Raw genomic sequence first — 15,253 nt, 5'->3', positions numbered from 1 at the left:
TTCACCAGGGCCAGCTTTTAGCCCTCCCTCCCACCCGCACATCCAGACCCTGCCACCTGCAGAGTTCTGCAGCTTCCTGCAGGCATTTGGGAGCTGAGCTGCCCCCCTCCGTCCTGCACAGCTGAAGTGGAGAAAAGCACAGTTGCTGGCACCACTGGGATGGCGTGACTGGAATTAATCTCTTGGGTTTATCTTGCTATTGACCTTATGATTCAAACCAGAGAATCTGCAGCGGATTATTCATGGGAATATTCCAACAAGAGGAACAAGTTGACTTTAGATGACAGGCATTTACATTTGCCCTATTAAATGTGCAATTTCTGCTGGTTTATTCACAGGCTCATCTGATTCTTTATTTTTCACATTTTTTTAATTTTTTTTTTTTTTTTTTTTTTTTTTTTTTTTTCTGGTAATTCTCTGCTGTAGGCCCAGTGAGATGATAAATCAGACAAAATCCTGGTCTGGACTATGAAGCAAACCTCTCCAGAGTCCTGGGCATGGTGATGCCACCTGCATTTCTCTGGAGATTCTGCCCCTCTGGCCTGGCAGTGCTGAATCCAGCGCTTGCTGCTGATCACTGGTGGCTGCTGGGACAGAAATCCTGACACAGAACAGCTGCAGCTTTTAAAAAACCACTTCTCCCACTGACACACACTTTGGACATACCAACAATCAGGTAGGGCAGCTGATTTGTTTTTTCCAAGTAACAATTTCCTTATTACATCAGGAGTTAATTCAACATGGTTGCACATAAAATTAGCCAGCACGTGGCTCTAAAAACGTAGATATCTGGTGAAATACTGGGGGTTTTACTGCTCAAGTGCTTGTAACAGCTCCATGTCCAACAGGTTCTGTGATGTAAAATCCAAACCCTGGCTCAGTCTAGTGTTTAACCCTGTGTAAGTTCCAAAACACAACCCAAGAATGTGCTGAGTCATGGGGTTAAAATAAACAAACAATCAATCAATCAAACAAACAAACAAACAAACAAACAAACTACCAGTGCTTGACAGGGAACTGAGTGTTTGCATGTCCAGCTGAATTTGGACCATCACTTGTATTTCTGATTTCAACTTAAATCTCCTCTCATAGCTGGGTCTGGGCTGCACCAGCTCTCGCAGAAAATAAGTCCTGCATGATTCATCGTGCTACAGGGGAGGGAAAAATATGTTACGGGGAACATTTAGTGCCGGTGTAACTCAACCGAGTAACAAATTCAGAACAAGCAGTTACAATTAGCAGATACTGTTGTTGCCAAGATCGTATCATTTCCTAACCAGATTTAATTAAAAGAGCAGTTGAGCTGCCTGGCACCCAGATTCTCTGACTTCAGAGCCTTTTCCCTGGATCTACATGCTAGAACCAGCAGAGGAACAGCACCCATCACCCAGAGGAACCACCCTGTGCAGCTCTCACCAATGCATTGCATCTCTTCTGCAGCTCCTAATTGCTACTGTGGCAAGGCAACACCTCCTGGTGTTGTAGGAACCTGCAAAAACCCCCACGGTGCTGCTTCCTGGGGGAAATCAGGAATATATCCTGCTCTGCTCCCCAGCCTCTGGGAGTCCTGTGAGAACACAACACAGGACCTCCCACCTGGTCTGAGCTGGACCCAAACCACAGAGAATGGCTTTTGATCACGGGCTAAATGCAAATTTTCTGTGATGTTGAAATCCCTCCGAGGGGTTGAGGCCTTTGCTCTGGCCTGACTCTCATCTATCCTCAGGGTTCTGCAGACTGCTCCAGGTTTCTCTGCAGCCCTGGTGCCTCCCAGCTCTCCTCAAGCTCTTTCTCCTCTGTGACTCTCACCAGTTCCTCTGGTACAGAAGCATTACATAAGATGGACATGTTATTATCCCAGTAATTAGCTTCCTTTAATTTCATAGGTTCTGTATTTTTTTATTTCAGCCTGCTATTAGAACTGAAATTTGCTTTACACCTGTCTTTGCATCCAGCCACTAGCATTCATAACATAAAGTTACCAGGTTGATTAAGCCACAAATTCATTGAGGGAACAGTATTTTATTTTAGGAGCAAATTGCAAAAGAATTCAGGGAGTGGACTGCATATGCCATGCATTAATTATAGCAGAACTATTTAGAACTTGCAGTGGTCAACAATTTTATTTCAAACACACCCAAACATTGTGCAGTTATTTTGATCAATTAAGCACATCTGCTGACAGAAATTACACTCAGCATGTCCCTTCTGGTTTTTTCCCCATGAAAGGTTTTCTCCTTCTTTTTTTGGTTCAGAAAATTATTTTAATACATTGCAGTAACCTATAAATAATGATGAAAACCTAAAAGGTCAAGGAGAGGAAGAAGTACAGCACATTCCCAGTTTTTACTTCTACAAGTAATAAATTATTAGCCACAAGTTGAAGTTAAAACTGATAAAAGGCTCATATAAAAGTCGTATTTCCTAAATGCAATCCAGTTTCTGCATGGTAAAATGAAGATATTCCATCACATTTTACTGAAAGTGTTGAATTCCTTCCTGTGAACTTTTTGTTTTGGTAGCAGTGGGGCTTTTCCCCCTTCCCTGAGTCCCAACCATGGCACAACACCCAGCAAAGCCCTGAGGAACAGGCTGCAGATCTGCTGGGAAGGCTCCAGCTCTTAATTTGCAATATATTAGCAAATTTGCAGTTCTTAATTTGCAATACAAGGATGAAACCTAATGCTCTGGGCTACTCTGTTTTATTCCTGGATGTTTAAAATGATCTCACAAGATGAAGAGAAAGAACCGAGGTGTTTCCCCTCCTCCTGTGCTCCTGTCTTTATCATTTCACTTGTGATAGAAAGCAGCTCTCAAAAAACTTATTTTCCCCAAAGTTGAGTGTTCTCTTATGCCAGGGAAATGCCCACAGAGAGGGGAAGAGCCTAACCCAAAGCTCGTGCACTGCAAGAAAGATCTGCAATCAGAACAGCATCCCAGGAACTCACACAAAAATCCAAGCCTGGATTATCAGCACTAAGGAGCACTTTAGCAGATTGTTCCAGCAGATTCAGCAACAGAAATAAAAATCTAACTCAGATTTCATTATTTTCATACTCAATTCCTGCCATAAATACAGAAGCTGGAAAAATCAAGCACATATCTAAAAAGGAAGGGTTGTAGAAGACCCTTCAGGTGTTTCTCCTCTGAAAGGTACAGCCTCTTATACCATTAATAATAAAACATAATCATCCTGAAACAACACTTGAGATTTTAATGAAAATCTCTACTGCTTCATACCTGACAAATTTTGTTTTAAAAAGTCATTTAAAACTTAATATATTAGCATAGAACTCCAGACATGCATAAAATTAAGCCACAATGTCTTCCAAAATTTCTTTCTTTCCAGTTCTAATGTTCAGCCAGGTATTAACCCATCAGCTAAGCCAACAGGTTTTGTTTCAGCTTCTTCCAAATAATTCCATCAGCTTTCAAGAGGCTGTTCTCAGTAAGAACAAATGGACCAATACAGAATTTTCCTGCTGCCTGAAGCTCAGGCAGATGAGGAACATGTTGAACTTGAGGGCAGTGAAGCCTCTGTGAGAATCCAAGGATGTTTCACTTTATTTCAGACAAACTGCAGGAGCATTTGCTGATGTTCCACCATTTGGTTTAACTCTGCATTCAGGCCCACATCCCTCCCCAGACAGACAGGACACAGATGAAATCCTTCCCTGGTTCCATGGCTTCTCTTGTTTTCACCTGCCCACAGCAGGAATTGTTCCTTTGCTCTACAAAGTTAAAGAAATTTCTCATTAAAATTCATCACCTTAAAGGTACTGTGTGAGAAATGCTAAAGATGATTGGGTTTCACTCATGAATAATGAATATTAATAGAACAAAGAAAGTGCTTTTATGTTCTTCAACCAACAGCTCTTGTACTGCCCTTTAAGTATGTTGCACCCTCATTTAAGAAAATAGACACGAAAATTTTCTAATTAAAGTTTCATTTGCAAATCCCTGGTTTTGAACTATCTTCACCAGAGCAACAATGCAAGGAACAACCCTAAATTTATACCTCGAGGATCTGATTTTCCAAATAATTTCTATTTTTATTAGTCTGATGTTTACTTTCACCTGACTGTCCCGAAGCTTTCTGAGCTCTCTTGTTCCACACCAAATTAGCCAGAGCTCTTCTACCTCTGGGAGACTCTTATATGAGAATTTCACAGAAATCAGCTCAGCTCAAAGACAACAAGCTCCAGGAAATTTCAAAGCTTCTGAGAGACAAAAAGCTATGAGCTCATGATTAAACGAAAAAAAAAACTATTAGACACTTCAGCAAATATTAATGAATACATTCCCCCAGCATAATTACTATGATTTTTAGAGGATTTTTTAAGAAAGAGAGGGTGAAACCATTTAATCTGTAATTCTAAGCTGGATCCAAGGGTTCATACCTTGAATGAGGCTGGCAGGGTTTAGAACAGTCATTTCCAGAACTGATCAAGATAGCACTATCAGCTCATTAGAGTGTGAGCATGCATGCTTAAACAAATTAAACTCATTTCATGCTGATAAAAAGATATCTGAGGAAAACTGAAGGTCAAAGAGATTTATCCCATAAGGCATTCAGAGTTTGGGAAATGTTCCAACAGAATTTAAAACCCCAGAAATGATGCATTTCTGAATAAAATTGCAACAAGGGTCGATTTCTCTATGTTATTACACAAGTGGGATTAAAAAAAAACCCCAACCCAAAACACCAATGAAAATACACAGAAATTAATCTTTTGGGCAAGGATATTGAAGAGAACACTACACAGAAGAAAAATAAGTTTCAAATTATCTCCCAAAAGAGCAATAATATGTCAGTAGATAAATTTGCTGGGCTTTAATCCTATTTATTAAAATAACAGCAAATTAAAGGCCCAGTTTTGCAGGTTCTGGGATAATTCCTGTACTAAGAGCTTCCAGCTTTTTGAAACTCTACAGAGCTTCAATCACCCAGAGCACTGAAATCTCTAAAAAGTGCAACTAAATATTATGATAAGGTAGTTAAATTTTATGCTTGACTATACTTCATTTTATCAAACTAGCAGAGATTGCAACAGATGCTTCTCCCTGCCTGCCTCTACCTCAGTGTGGGGCAGCAGAGACAGGAAAAAAAGCAGCCCTGATGTGTAAATCTGTGTCCTCCTGAAATCCAGGGGCTCAGGCCAGCTCAGCACAGTGCAGCAGGAGGCTGTGAGCACTCTGACGTGGCTGCTGTGTGTTCACTCCTGTCCTCAGCTGCTGCAGTAAGGTAGAAAAATCATAAAGAAAAGCTTCAGAAAATCAGGCCTGCTCTCCTAAAATCCATGGCTGGCCTTGTCAAGCTGGCACTTTGCAAGTTCCCCTGTGAAAGCAATCCTGGTGTGAGCAGTTGGTTAACATCACAATCTGTTCCTGGGTAAAAAACAACCAGCACCTCTATAAAATGTTTTTACACTGTTAGATAGAAAAATGAAAACTGTCTCTCACAAACAACACTGAGAGTTTGAATGACTAATCAATACAGAATAACAATTTGTTACTGACCAATAAAGAAATTGGCAAGAAAGCTCCTGACCAACTGGAGTCCCACACGAGGTGTGTAAAACTGCATAAAAAGGAGTTATGTGAATAAAGAGTGGGCTTTTTCCACCATGAAGAAAATGGAGTCCTGTGTGATTTATTCCCATACTCATCCTCCCCCGGGGAATTCTGAAATGTAAAAAATGTCAATCAGGAAGCTGAATTAAGATCAACCTTTCTTTTACCACCAAGATCAACTCTCCAGACTCACAAGTTTTGTTGGACTGTGAGTCCTGCAAGCTGTTCACAAGATTTGCAAACCCAGACACTACCTCAAGCCTTGGCATTCCATTTTTATCTTTATTCCTCCCACTGCACGGTGTAGTTGTACAAACCATACTGACTGCATGTATCTAATGATTACACAGAACACTCTCAAACACTTACATTTCCAAAAGGGAGGGAATTTCACAAGGTCTTCAGATATTTCCAGGATGGTTGATTCTGGTGGGAAAGAGGAATAAAAAACCCCATGGAATTCTTGATTTGTTCTGTTTCCAACAAAGAGAAAAAGGGTCCACCAGCAGCAAAGAATATCCCAACCTGTAAACTAATAGGCAATAGTTGTGTCCCTGTGTGTGAGACAATTTATTCCATTTCTAACTACAAGGAGGTGTTGAACCTGCTCCTCAAGGGCATGCTCAGCTTGAGAGAGAAATTGGCACAGACAGAGCTGTTTGCTGGCTCAGCTCTGGCTAAAAAGCACCACCTAGGACTGCCAATATTTATGTGATCCTCCTGTTTTATTCAGAGAGCAAGAAAACACAGCCAAAAAGTCCTGGACCAGCACACTGAACAAGGCAGGTACAGCACTCATTTCTCACAACGGATTTTCTGCTGAATAATCAAGCTTGTAATAGTTTGGGAAGTTTTCTTCTTGTAAAATGTGGTGGGTAAATAAAGTAGCTTCTAAGCCTAACACTCTGCACAGGGCTTAACTCTGCCAAATTCTAGCCAAGGAAATTGTCCCAAGGTCCTGTGCTTGCATGCAGGGAAGCAGATCTAGAGGGACGTGTACTAATGGGGGATTTTCCTCCTGAAACCTGTGGGTTTGCTTATAAGAAATTCAGCAATTTCTAGCTCATGTGTTTCCACAGATACAACTAACCCTCCCTTCCCTTCCCTTCCCTTCCCTTCCCTTCCCTTCCCTTCCCTTCCCTTCCCTTCCCTTCCCTTCCCTTCCCTTCCCTTCCCTTCCCTTCCCTTCCCTTCCCTTCCCTTCCCTTCCCTTCCCTTCCCTTCCCTTCCCTTCCCTTCCCTTCCCTTCCCTTCCCTTCCCTTCCCTTCCCTTCCCTTCCCTTCCCTTCCCTTCCCTTCCCTTCCCTTCCCTTCCCTGGCTGTGGGAGGATCACCAATTCCAGAATCCCAGAGCAGGCACTTTTCCAGCTGCCACATCCCCAGCTGTGACCTGCAGTTGCACTTCTGGAAACCTCTGTAGCCTCCTTGCTCCCCCCCCCAGCCCAGTCCCTGGGTGACTTTTGCAGGCTGAAGGGAATGCCTGAGGAAGTGTCTCATCACCAGATGCTCCAAATGTCCCCGTGAGCACGGGGAATCTGCAGGAACAGTGCTCTGGGGCTGAGCCAGCAGGAACTCATCAGTGCTGAGGATTTTCTCCCACTCCTCCAGCCTCTCAAGGAAGTGAAGCACACATGGATGGATGATGTGCTCACTCTCCAGGGGTTGTGTTCCAGATCTCTTACAGACAGATCTGAGCCCAAAACTGGGGCCAAACAGGACCACTGTGAGGGTCCCCTTCTTATTTCATATATTTCCTATTTTGTTCACATTTGAACTACCAAATCAGAGCTCACTGAACCTGACTCTGGCCTATGAAACCCAGAGCAGACTGTGAGCACCCTGCTTCTGAAATCAGACTGGTTTGGGTTGGAAGGGATCTTAAAAATCATCCAGTCCCACCCCAGCCACGGCAGGGACACCTTCCACTATCCCAGGGTGCTCCAAGCCCTGTCCAACCTGGCCTCGGGCACTTCCAGGGATCCAGGGGCAGCCAGCCTGTTCCAGGGCCTCCCCACCCTCACAGGGAAGATTTTGTTCCTTAACTCCAATCTCAATCTCCCCTCTCTCAGTTTAAAGCCATTCCTCCTTGTCCTATGTTGTTTTCCAACGACATTTCCAACAAATGCAACTTGAGCTTTTCTGCTTTCCTCCTCAGTCACCAGCTGGAATCCTCTGGTAATCCAAATGCTCAGGTTTACACCAGAATCACCTTGAGACCTTTGTTGTGCCTTTATCTTCAGTTCTCCCCTCCTGTAATGTCCTTTCACCTGAGCTTTGCTCTGCATGGTCCCCAGCAGAAGCCAGAAGAAATCTCTGAGCTCCTTTGCATGACAAATTAGCAGGAGCCACATAAACCTGAGCACATTTCCAAGCTCAGCAGAGCATTGCACTCGTTCCTAACTAGAGACATCGTTCACCAGCCTTGAGATTTTACAGGTGCTGAGCTCTGAGAGCTGTGAAATGAGCAATAAAAGACTTTGGGTAGCTTAGCATGAAGGCAAGATTGCAAATTAATGCAAAGTTTTATTGAGGTTTACCCAGAGGGCAGGAATGGATCCTGCTGTTAAGGGAAAACAGAAAAAATGTTTAAAATTTGTATCACAAGGAGTCCAGCTCTGAAGTGAATGGGGATCAAACCCACGCCCTTGGCATTTTTAGCATCATGCTCTAACAAACTGAGCTAATGTCAGAGCCAGCTGTGTTTATTCCATATATCACCCACAGAACACCAACTGCCTGCAGTGTTTGCCTTCAGCTGCACGTGGAGGGGTTCATTCCCAGATGAATGCTGGAGCTCAGGGGAAAAACTCATCACCCAAAGCATGCTTTGCCCCAACACATCACTGTGGAAACCCAGGGCACCGGGAATATTTCTCTGTCTGCTCTGGGGTGTCCTGACCCCCAGGGGAGCACTAACTTTGACCCTCACTCATGGAGAAAACTTCCAAAGCCTCAAGGTAAACCAGAAACCACAAAAGTGGGAAATAGGTTGTAGAGATTGTAGATAATAGTGTAATATGTAACATAGGTGAGAAATTTAAGGTTTAAGATTTTTAGTATGTTATAAATAAGTTCAAGATGGAGGATATAGGGTGCTGTCTTAAGTTCCTTTCTTCTTTCTTCTTCTTCCTCTTTCTTCTTGAGTTTAGATAGTGTCTTGTAATTAAGGAGAAAAATCCGCATTACAAGTCTTTAAGAGTCAGTTATTAAGTTAGAAAAGAAAATAATTTAAGTGTCATTTCTTAATTAGGTTTAAAAGACCTTATAACAAAAGATCGCGAACCATTTTTGTGCTGTTTTTCATGCACGCAGAGTCTGGTGCAGACAGCGTGCTGAAGTTTTGATAAGATAACAATACACAGAAACTGAAAACCAAAAAAATCCAATGTGTCTTTCGTTCCTGACACAAAACTATTCCAAGAGGGTCTCCCCTGCCAGGGGAGCCCCCAAGAAGTTACCCAACTTAAGACCCACAAACTCACACATCACTTCCTCAAGCTCCCACCCGGGTGGCATCAGGCACATGAATTAACCCAGGGTTCCTGTTGGAAACAAAAGTTGGAAATAGGATAGGAAGGAATGAGAATTGTGTTCAGCTACCAAGATAAAGATATTGGGCAGTTCTCAGCATCCTGGACCTCAGGTTTGCTTTTCCTCTCCATTCAGATCATTCAAGCCGAAGTTAATTAAAGCCCTTTGTGTCTCAGGGCAGGGATAACTTGTATGCAATGTTCTCTTGCAGCACTCAAAAGGAATGAAACCCTCAGCCAACAAATAATGCAAGAGAAGCTGGTTCTAACTTTAAACATTGGGAGAGAAAAGCCAGCTCATTTCCTCCAGCCTGGATTCTCTACAGAAAAGATGATTTTTTTGCCCTCCTGCCAGCCAGCACAGCAACCCTTCAGCCCCAGGTGTCAGAATTCCCCATGAAGGCCAAACTGCCCCTAATAATTTATAATAATCCTGGCTGTCCCTTACCCCAAACCTGATTAATTAACTCAGAGATGTCTCTTCTCTGGTTGGGGATCTCGGTAAAGGGAACCAAAAGCCAGAAGGAAAAGGGAGAAGCTTTAGCTGGCACTCACCCTAACCTCTATCTTTATGTGAAGATAATCTCCTCAGGGAGGAAAAACAGCCCAGCAAATTTCTCAGGACACAGTGCAGCAGCAGAATGCTGGGTTAGGCACACCTGGGGCTTTTTGTGCCCCTATTTAGAAGAGTCAGGGTTTGTCACACATTTTATACTGTCTGCTTTCACGCTTCAGAGGCATCACCTGCAGAGAAAGCTCTGGCCCAGCTCTCCTTCACAAAGAATTCACTCTGAAAGCAGCAAATAGACTTGGTTATTGATGTGTGCCTTTCCAGAATGGAAGCTCCAGCTAAGAGCTGAAAAGCTTCCTGGCAGCTCCTGGTGAAACAAATTACCTCTCTTTTCATGGATGGGAACAAGTGGACCAAATTACAGCAGTATTAAAAATCAGTCGAGTATTTCATCATCTACAAATGCAAATACAATGTGTGCAAAGTGAGAGAAAGGCAAACAAATTACTCCTGAAAAGCTGAGCAGGGAGAAGGAACAAAATGAATTGATCTTTAGACCTCAGCTTTTCCTCTGTAGATAAATCTCTGCTGAAATTAAACCAGATTAAAAATCTAACCACAAAACCAAAGGAGAATCCAAGTCAGTCATGTAAGGGCAAACACGATTTTGATCATCACCCCAACCATAGATTGTAGATTTTTATTTCACATGAAGCTGCTGAAGTGACAGAATTGAAGTCTGACCTGGGCTTACTCTTACTCAGATTTTACCCCGAGTGTGTTACCTGTGGAGAGGATGGGTGTCTGCTCACAGGAGCTCACCGCCCATGCAGAAGGTGAAGAAGGCAGAGTGATTGATTATGAACGTTCTTTTCTCAAAACACATTTCCTCATATCATCAGAAAATATTAATGACATTCTGCAGACCTTTTTCTACCTTTTTTTAAATTTTATTTTTATGAAACAGCCATTTTCTTCCAAGGACAACAAATGTGGATTTATGCGAAGTGACATCAGAACTTTATATATAAAGACCTCTTAAAATTAACAGGTTTTCTTTTCTTGTTTGATGATGAAGTGGAAGGGTGGGCCTTTGGTCTGCTCTAACAGAATATAAAATAAAACACAGTAAGAGCTGGCTATGTATGATAAAGATGCCTGAAATAACTATACTGGAAAAAATACTATACTGGAAAAAAAAAAAACAAACAACTGGAATATATAATTAGAGAATTTACTGGGGAGAAAAAAAAAGGAAAAAAACCCTTCACTTTTTTTTTGTGTAAAAGCAGAAAGTTTAGCTTAAGCTTTTAGCTGGCAGCTAAAAGTAAAACACCAATTGTTTCTTAGGCTGAATTATCATTACATGTTTCATAAGGATTAAGTAGCATGTTGTTATTAGAGTAGTCAGTGATTCAGGATGCCAGAAGATTGGAAGATTAAACAAAAGCTAATCTCTAGGAAAGTAGGACGAGATGCTTTGTTTCTTTTTCAGGAAAAAGGATTCCCAGGTTCTCAAAGCTGGCTTGGTAAGGTGACATTTTTTTTCAACAGCAATATTTTCCTATCTACCTCTTCCAGAAAAATTCATTTTCTAAAAACTGTGTGTACAGAACAGTAGGGATCAAGAAGCACTGGTTTTGTTAATTTTTTTTAACAACAACAACAACAACAACAACAACATAATAATAATAATAATTTTTTTTTCTATAAATCAGGCAACTCTCTGGTTGCACTGCTGATCAGGCACAACTGGAAAAGGCTTTGTTTGAAGGGGTTTGCAGAGTTTGAAGAGGTCTCAGCAAACCACTGACAAAATGCTGTGAGAAGTGATAATTTAGCAAGATTTTTAGAAAATGTTAAGGCTTTTTTAATATGAGAAAGATGGTGAGTGTAGAGCCAACCTCCCAGCACAATCCAGCATTAGGTTTGCCTTTTATTTTTGGTACATTTTCAGCAGCATCTCCCACCAAGTTCTCTATTGCAATATCAGTGGCATTCAGGACTGATAAACAGGTAAAAGTGACAATGATAAATAAAGTTCTTAGAAACATAAACACAGAGAAACTCCTACAAAAGGTTTAAGGTTTAGGAAGGCGGCTTAGGTTTTGGACTTTGTGAAGAGATTTTAGTGCTTAAGGGACTTTTGACAGCTATCAACAAAAAGAATCCCACTCAACTCATGCAAAAAGTCCTGAGAATGGTCTAAAATAGCCTTTGAAATGTACAAATCTCCATAGCAGAGAATAAGAAATGCTTGTTATCCTGCTGTACAACAGAGATGGCACATATGAAGTAGATCTCTGGTACACATCCATTAAATGTTCTCTGCACAGGAAGAAGCTTCCTACCCAAGTGCAGGAGACCAGCCTGGAATGGGAGCAGCACAAATACCACAGCCCTTGGAAGGTTTCACCCAGGAGAGAGGGAAGCTTTAAAACATTTGCAATTCCTATCTGAGTGATGTCTCCCTTGCCCCCAGGCTCCCTGTTCTGCTGAGAGTCCCAACTGAACAGATGCAGCTGCTAAAATTAGGGATACTAATGGCTCTGCAAGGGGCCAGCCCCTTCCTTGGGATCAAAGGCACCTCGGTGGGAGGGACTGGGGCAGCTGGGAAGGGCACTGGGGAGTTCAGACCTTCCCCAGGGCAACGTCTGGCCCCAGCAGCTGGCACTGGGTGCTTTGTGCCCCAGGGGAAGCTCTGGCAGGGATGCAGTGACCTGTGAGGAAGAGGATGCTGCAGGAATGGGGCTCCCCTTCAGCTTCAGAACCAGCTTTGACTTCTTGAATTAATTAATTTCAATATTCCTTGTCAGCTGGGCAGCACACAACTCTCTGTCCCTGGAGCCTGGGACTCAGCTCAGACTGGCAAACCATGTTGTGGTAACCTGAGGGAGTCTTTGCTTCTATCTTGCTAAGGTCAGGATTAAACGTGTGAGATGGTATTTCTTGTTGGGATTCAGGTGTTTATTAGCTCTTATTTATATTATATTATCTATATATTATATCTATATATTATATGATAGTATCTATAGTATGATCTAATCTCACAAACTGTGAGTTCTACAGCACTTCAGCAAACTAAGAATGGAGCTGTATCTCTCTCTCTACAAGGCCTTTTAAGGATAAACTAATTAAGAAATGGCACCTAAATTATTTTTAGTTTTAACTTAATAACTAACTACCTGTGGCCCTCAAGGTGGATTTTTTATCCAATTACACAACACCACCCAAACCCATGGAGAAGAAGTACTAGCTTCTGCCCTAAAACCTCCATCTTGTTTTATATCCATTACTGTATTCTAAACCATTCAACTCTAATTTTTCCACCCTGTGATATCACACACTTCTATTCAAACTCCACCCCCACAATCCCAGCTCTATCATTCCATTTTGGAAGCTTCTCCACGGCCTCAGGTCGAATGCAGTGCTCTCCTGGGGGTCAGTGCCTGGCAGCACAGAAAGTCTGAAATTCTCAGTGACCAGGGTTCCAACTGTAACCTGCAGGAGAAAAATGTTATTATTGCTTATCTGAAATAAAGCACGTGAAACATTCCTCTCAAAGAGATCAGGTAAATTCCAACAGGCTTAAAAGTCCTGGTTCCTTTTCTCTGTGTTTGGCTTTGCTCTCCATCTCCTGCATATCCCCCTGGTGGTACCTGACTTGCTGTTGCCTTGTACCTTTTTGTGAGCAACACGACCCAAATCAGTGCTCAGGGAGCCCAGGGGAGGCCTCTTGGATTTGTAGTTTCAGGCTGGTGTTGAAGCATCATTGCATAAACAATTGAGAGTCTGAGCTGGCTCTAAATTCAGCATACTCCAGGCTAAGGGCTGGTGAGGAATTGCTATTGAGCAGCTCATATATTCACTTGCTAACTTATCTCCTAAATTCCACTAGCCAGCCCCTGAAAATGAGAGTAACCATTCCTCAGCAATGAACGAGGTTTGCAGCATTTCAGATCTCAAAGTACAAAACTATCAGTGCTGCAATATTTAACATCTGCTGCAAGTCCCTCACAGCTAATTATCAACTCTTCTGTGGCTCCCTAATGAATTTCTTAGGGAAAGAGAGGCAAGGACTGACTACATTTGACCTGCAGTGAGATAACAGAGCTCATGCTGGAAGGGAAATTTGGAAAATGTTTCTCTGGAGTGAGTTAAAAAAAAAAAATAAAAGCTGTGAGGCAGAACTTAGGAGATATTCCTGTTTGCAAACAGCCAGTTTGGAAGGTTAATATCTTCTGCAGTCTGAATAAAACGGCAGAATTGGGGTTTATTTCTATTGGAAAATAACTTTCCTAACAGACCCCAAATCGGAAAGTAGATCTGTTCAATCGTGCTGCAACATTTTAATTTCAGTGCGTGTTCCATTTCAAAATCAAAGATATCAACAGCACCCCTTCCAGGGTGTTTTGGCCAAAATGCACCTGCATATATTTGGTGGATGGGGCTGAGAGTCCTTCCACACACAGCACATCTCCAAACCCACAGTCAGAAAGTTTTGTTCACATTCACTATTGGATTTGCAGGAATTGGTGGAGAACCCAAGGAAATGGCTATTATATCCCCAGCTGATGTAAAACAGCATAAGCCCACAGAAATAAATAAAACCAACCTTAGATTTGGTGAATAACTCCTGAAATGAACTTTGTGTGAGGTTGCTCTGTGCAGCTCCTTTTGAGGGGACAAGAACTGTGACAAAACCACATCTCATTTTTAACAGGCTGCAAAACAGACCCCAAGAACCCACTGGAATGATGAAATTATGAAACAGGAATGATTTCCACCCCAGCAGCTGACCTCATCCCGTGATTCAGGTCTGGTCATCTTCCTGCTCAGTTATTTGAATTTTCATTAAATAATCAATTAGTTTGGCACCAATTCCATTGTATTTTGTAATTTTGAGCTCACCATTCACTTGAATAAAGAAGTGAAGAATTGACTATTAATGTCAAGGCTTCTGGAGTGATGTAAAAAAGTGTTTTGATAACTAAACACACATCAAGAGTTATGGTGGCAATTCTTAGTCTTCCTGAGACAGCTGGAAATGGGAAGAAGCAGAATCTGGAGATTTTTATGATCCTTTTACTGAACATAAATTAGATATGAAAAATAATTTTCTGCATACTGATCTACAGTTACTTGAAAATTCAGGCTTGAAAATAGGGATAATTCTTTCAGAGGCAGACTGATTGTTCTTTCTGGAATCAGCTTGGTTCCCATCCATTACAATTCCATGGTGGGCACTTTTTTACCCTGAAAGGATTGAGGATTTGTAATGCACTTTTGTTTCCCCACACAGTTAAATGCCATAAGAAGTTTTTCTCTTTGCACCCAAAGTTGCAGGGACTGGTTGGGATCTGAAAACACTCCCAGGAGGGCATAAATCCATCAGGAGTGCCCAGCAGGGCCTGGAGAAGGAAATATCACAGGCAAAAATCAGTGGCACATCCCTCCACCAAAGCCCAAACTCAGCCTTACACAACTGGAAGCTTTTGGAGTAGATCTGACTATTAAAAAAAAAAAAAAAAACCAAACCCAAAAACCAACAACATGCCGTATAACTCAGTTATTTGGGCCCCAAATTGTTACTATTTCACGAATCCCTTGTGTGTTTGGGATTAAAAAGCCTGGACTA

The 15,253-nt window shown here is 42.0% G+C and overlaps 1 protein-coding gene across 1 annotated transcript in view; it reads right to left on the bottom strand.

Annotated features, from left to right (window-relative positions):
* Positions 1–15,253, bottom strand: part of CDH13 (cadherin 13) — a 748,238-nt gene that overhangs the window by 33,402 nt on the left and 699,583 nt on the right. The window lies entirely within an intron of this gene.

This window comes from Vidua macroura, chromosome 11 (assembly GCF_024509145.1).
Source record: "Vidua macroura isolate BioBank_ID:100142 chromosome 11, ASM2450914v1, whole genome shotgun sequence".
In the NCBI taxonomy this organism is placed as follows: Eukaryota; Metazoa; Chordata; class Aves; order Passeriformes; family Viduidae; genus Vidua; species Vidua macroura.
This window is presented reverse-complemented; position numbering and strand designations above follow the sequence as displayed.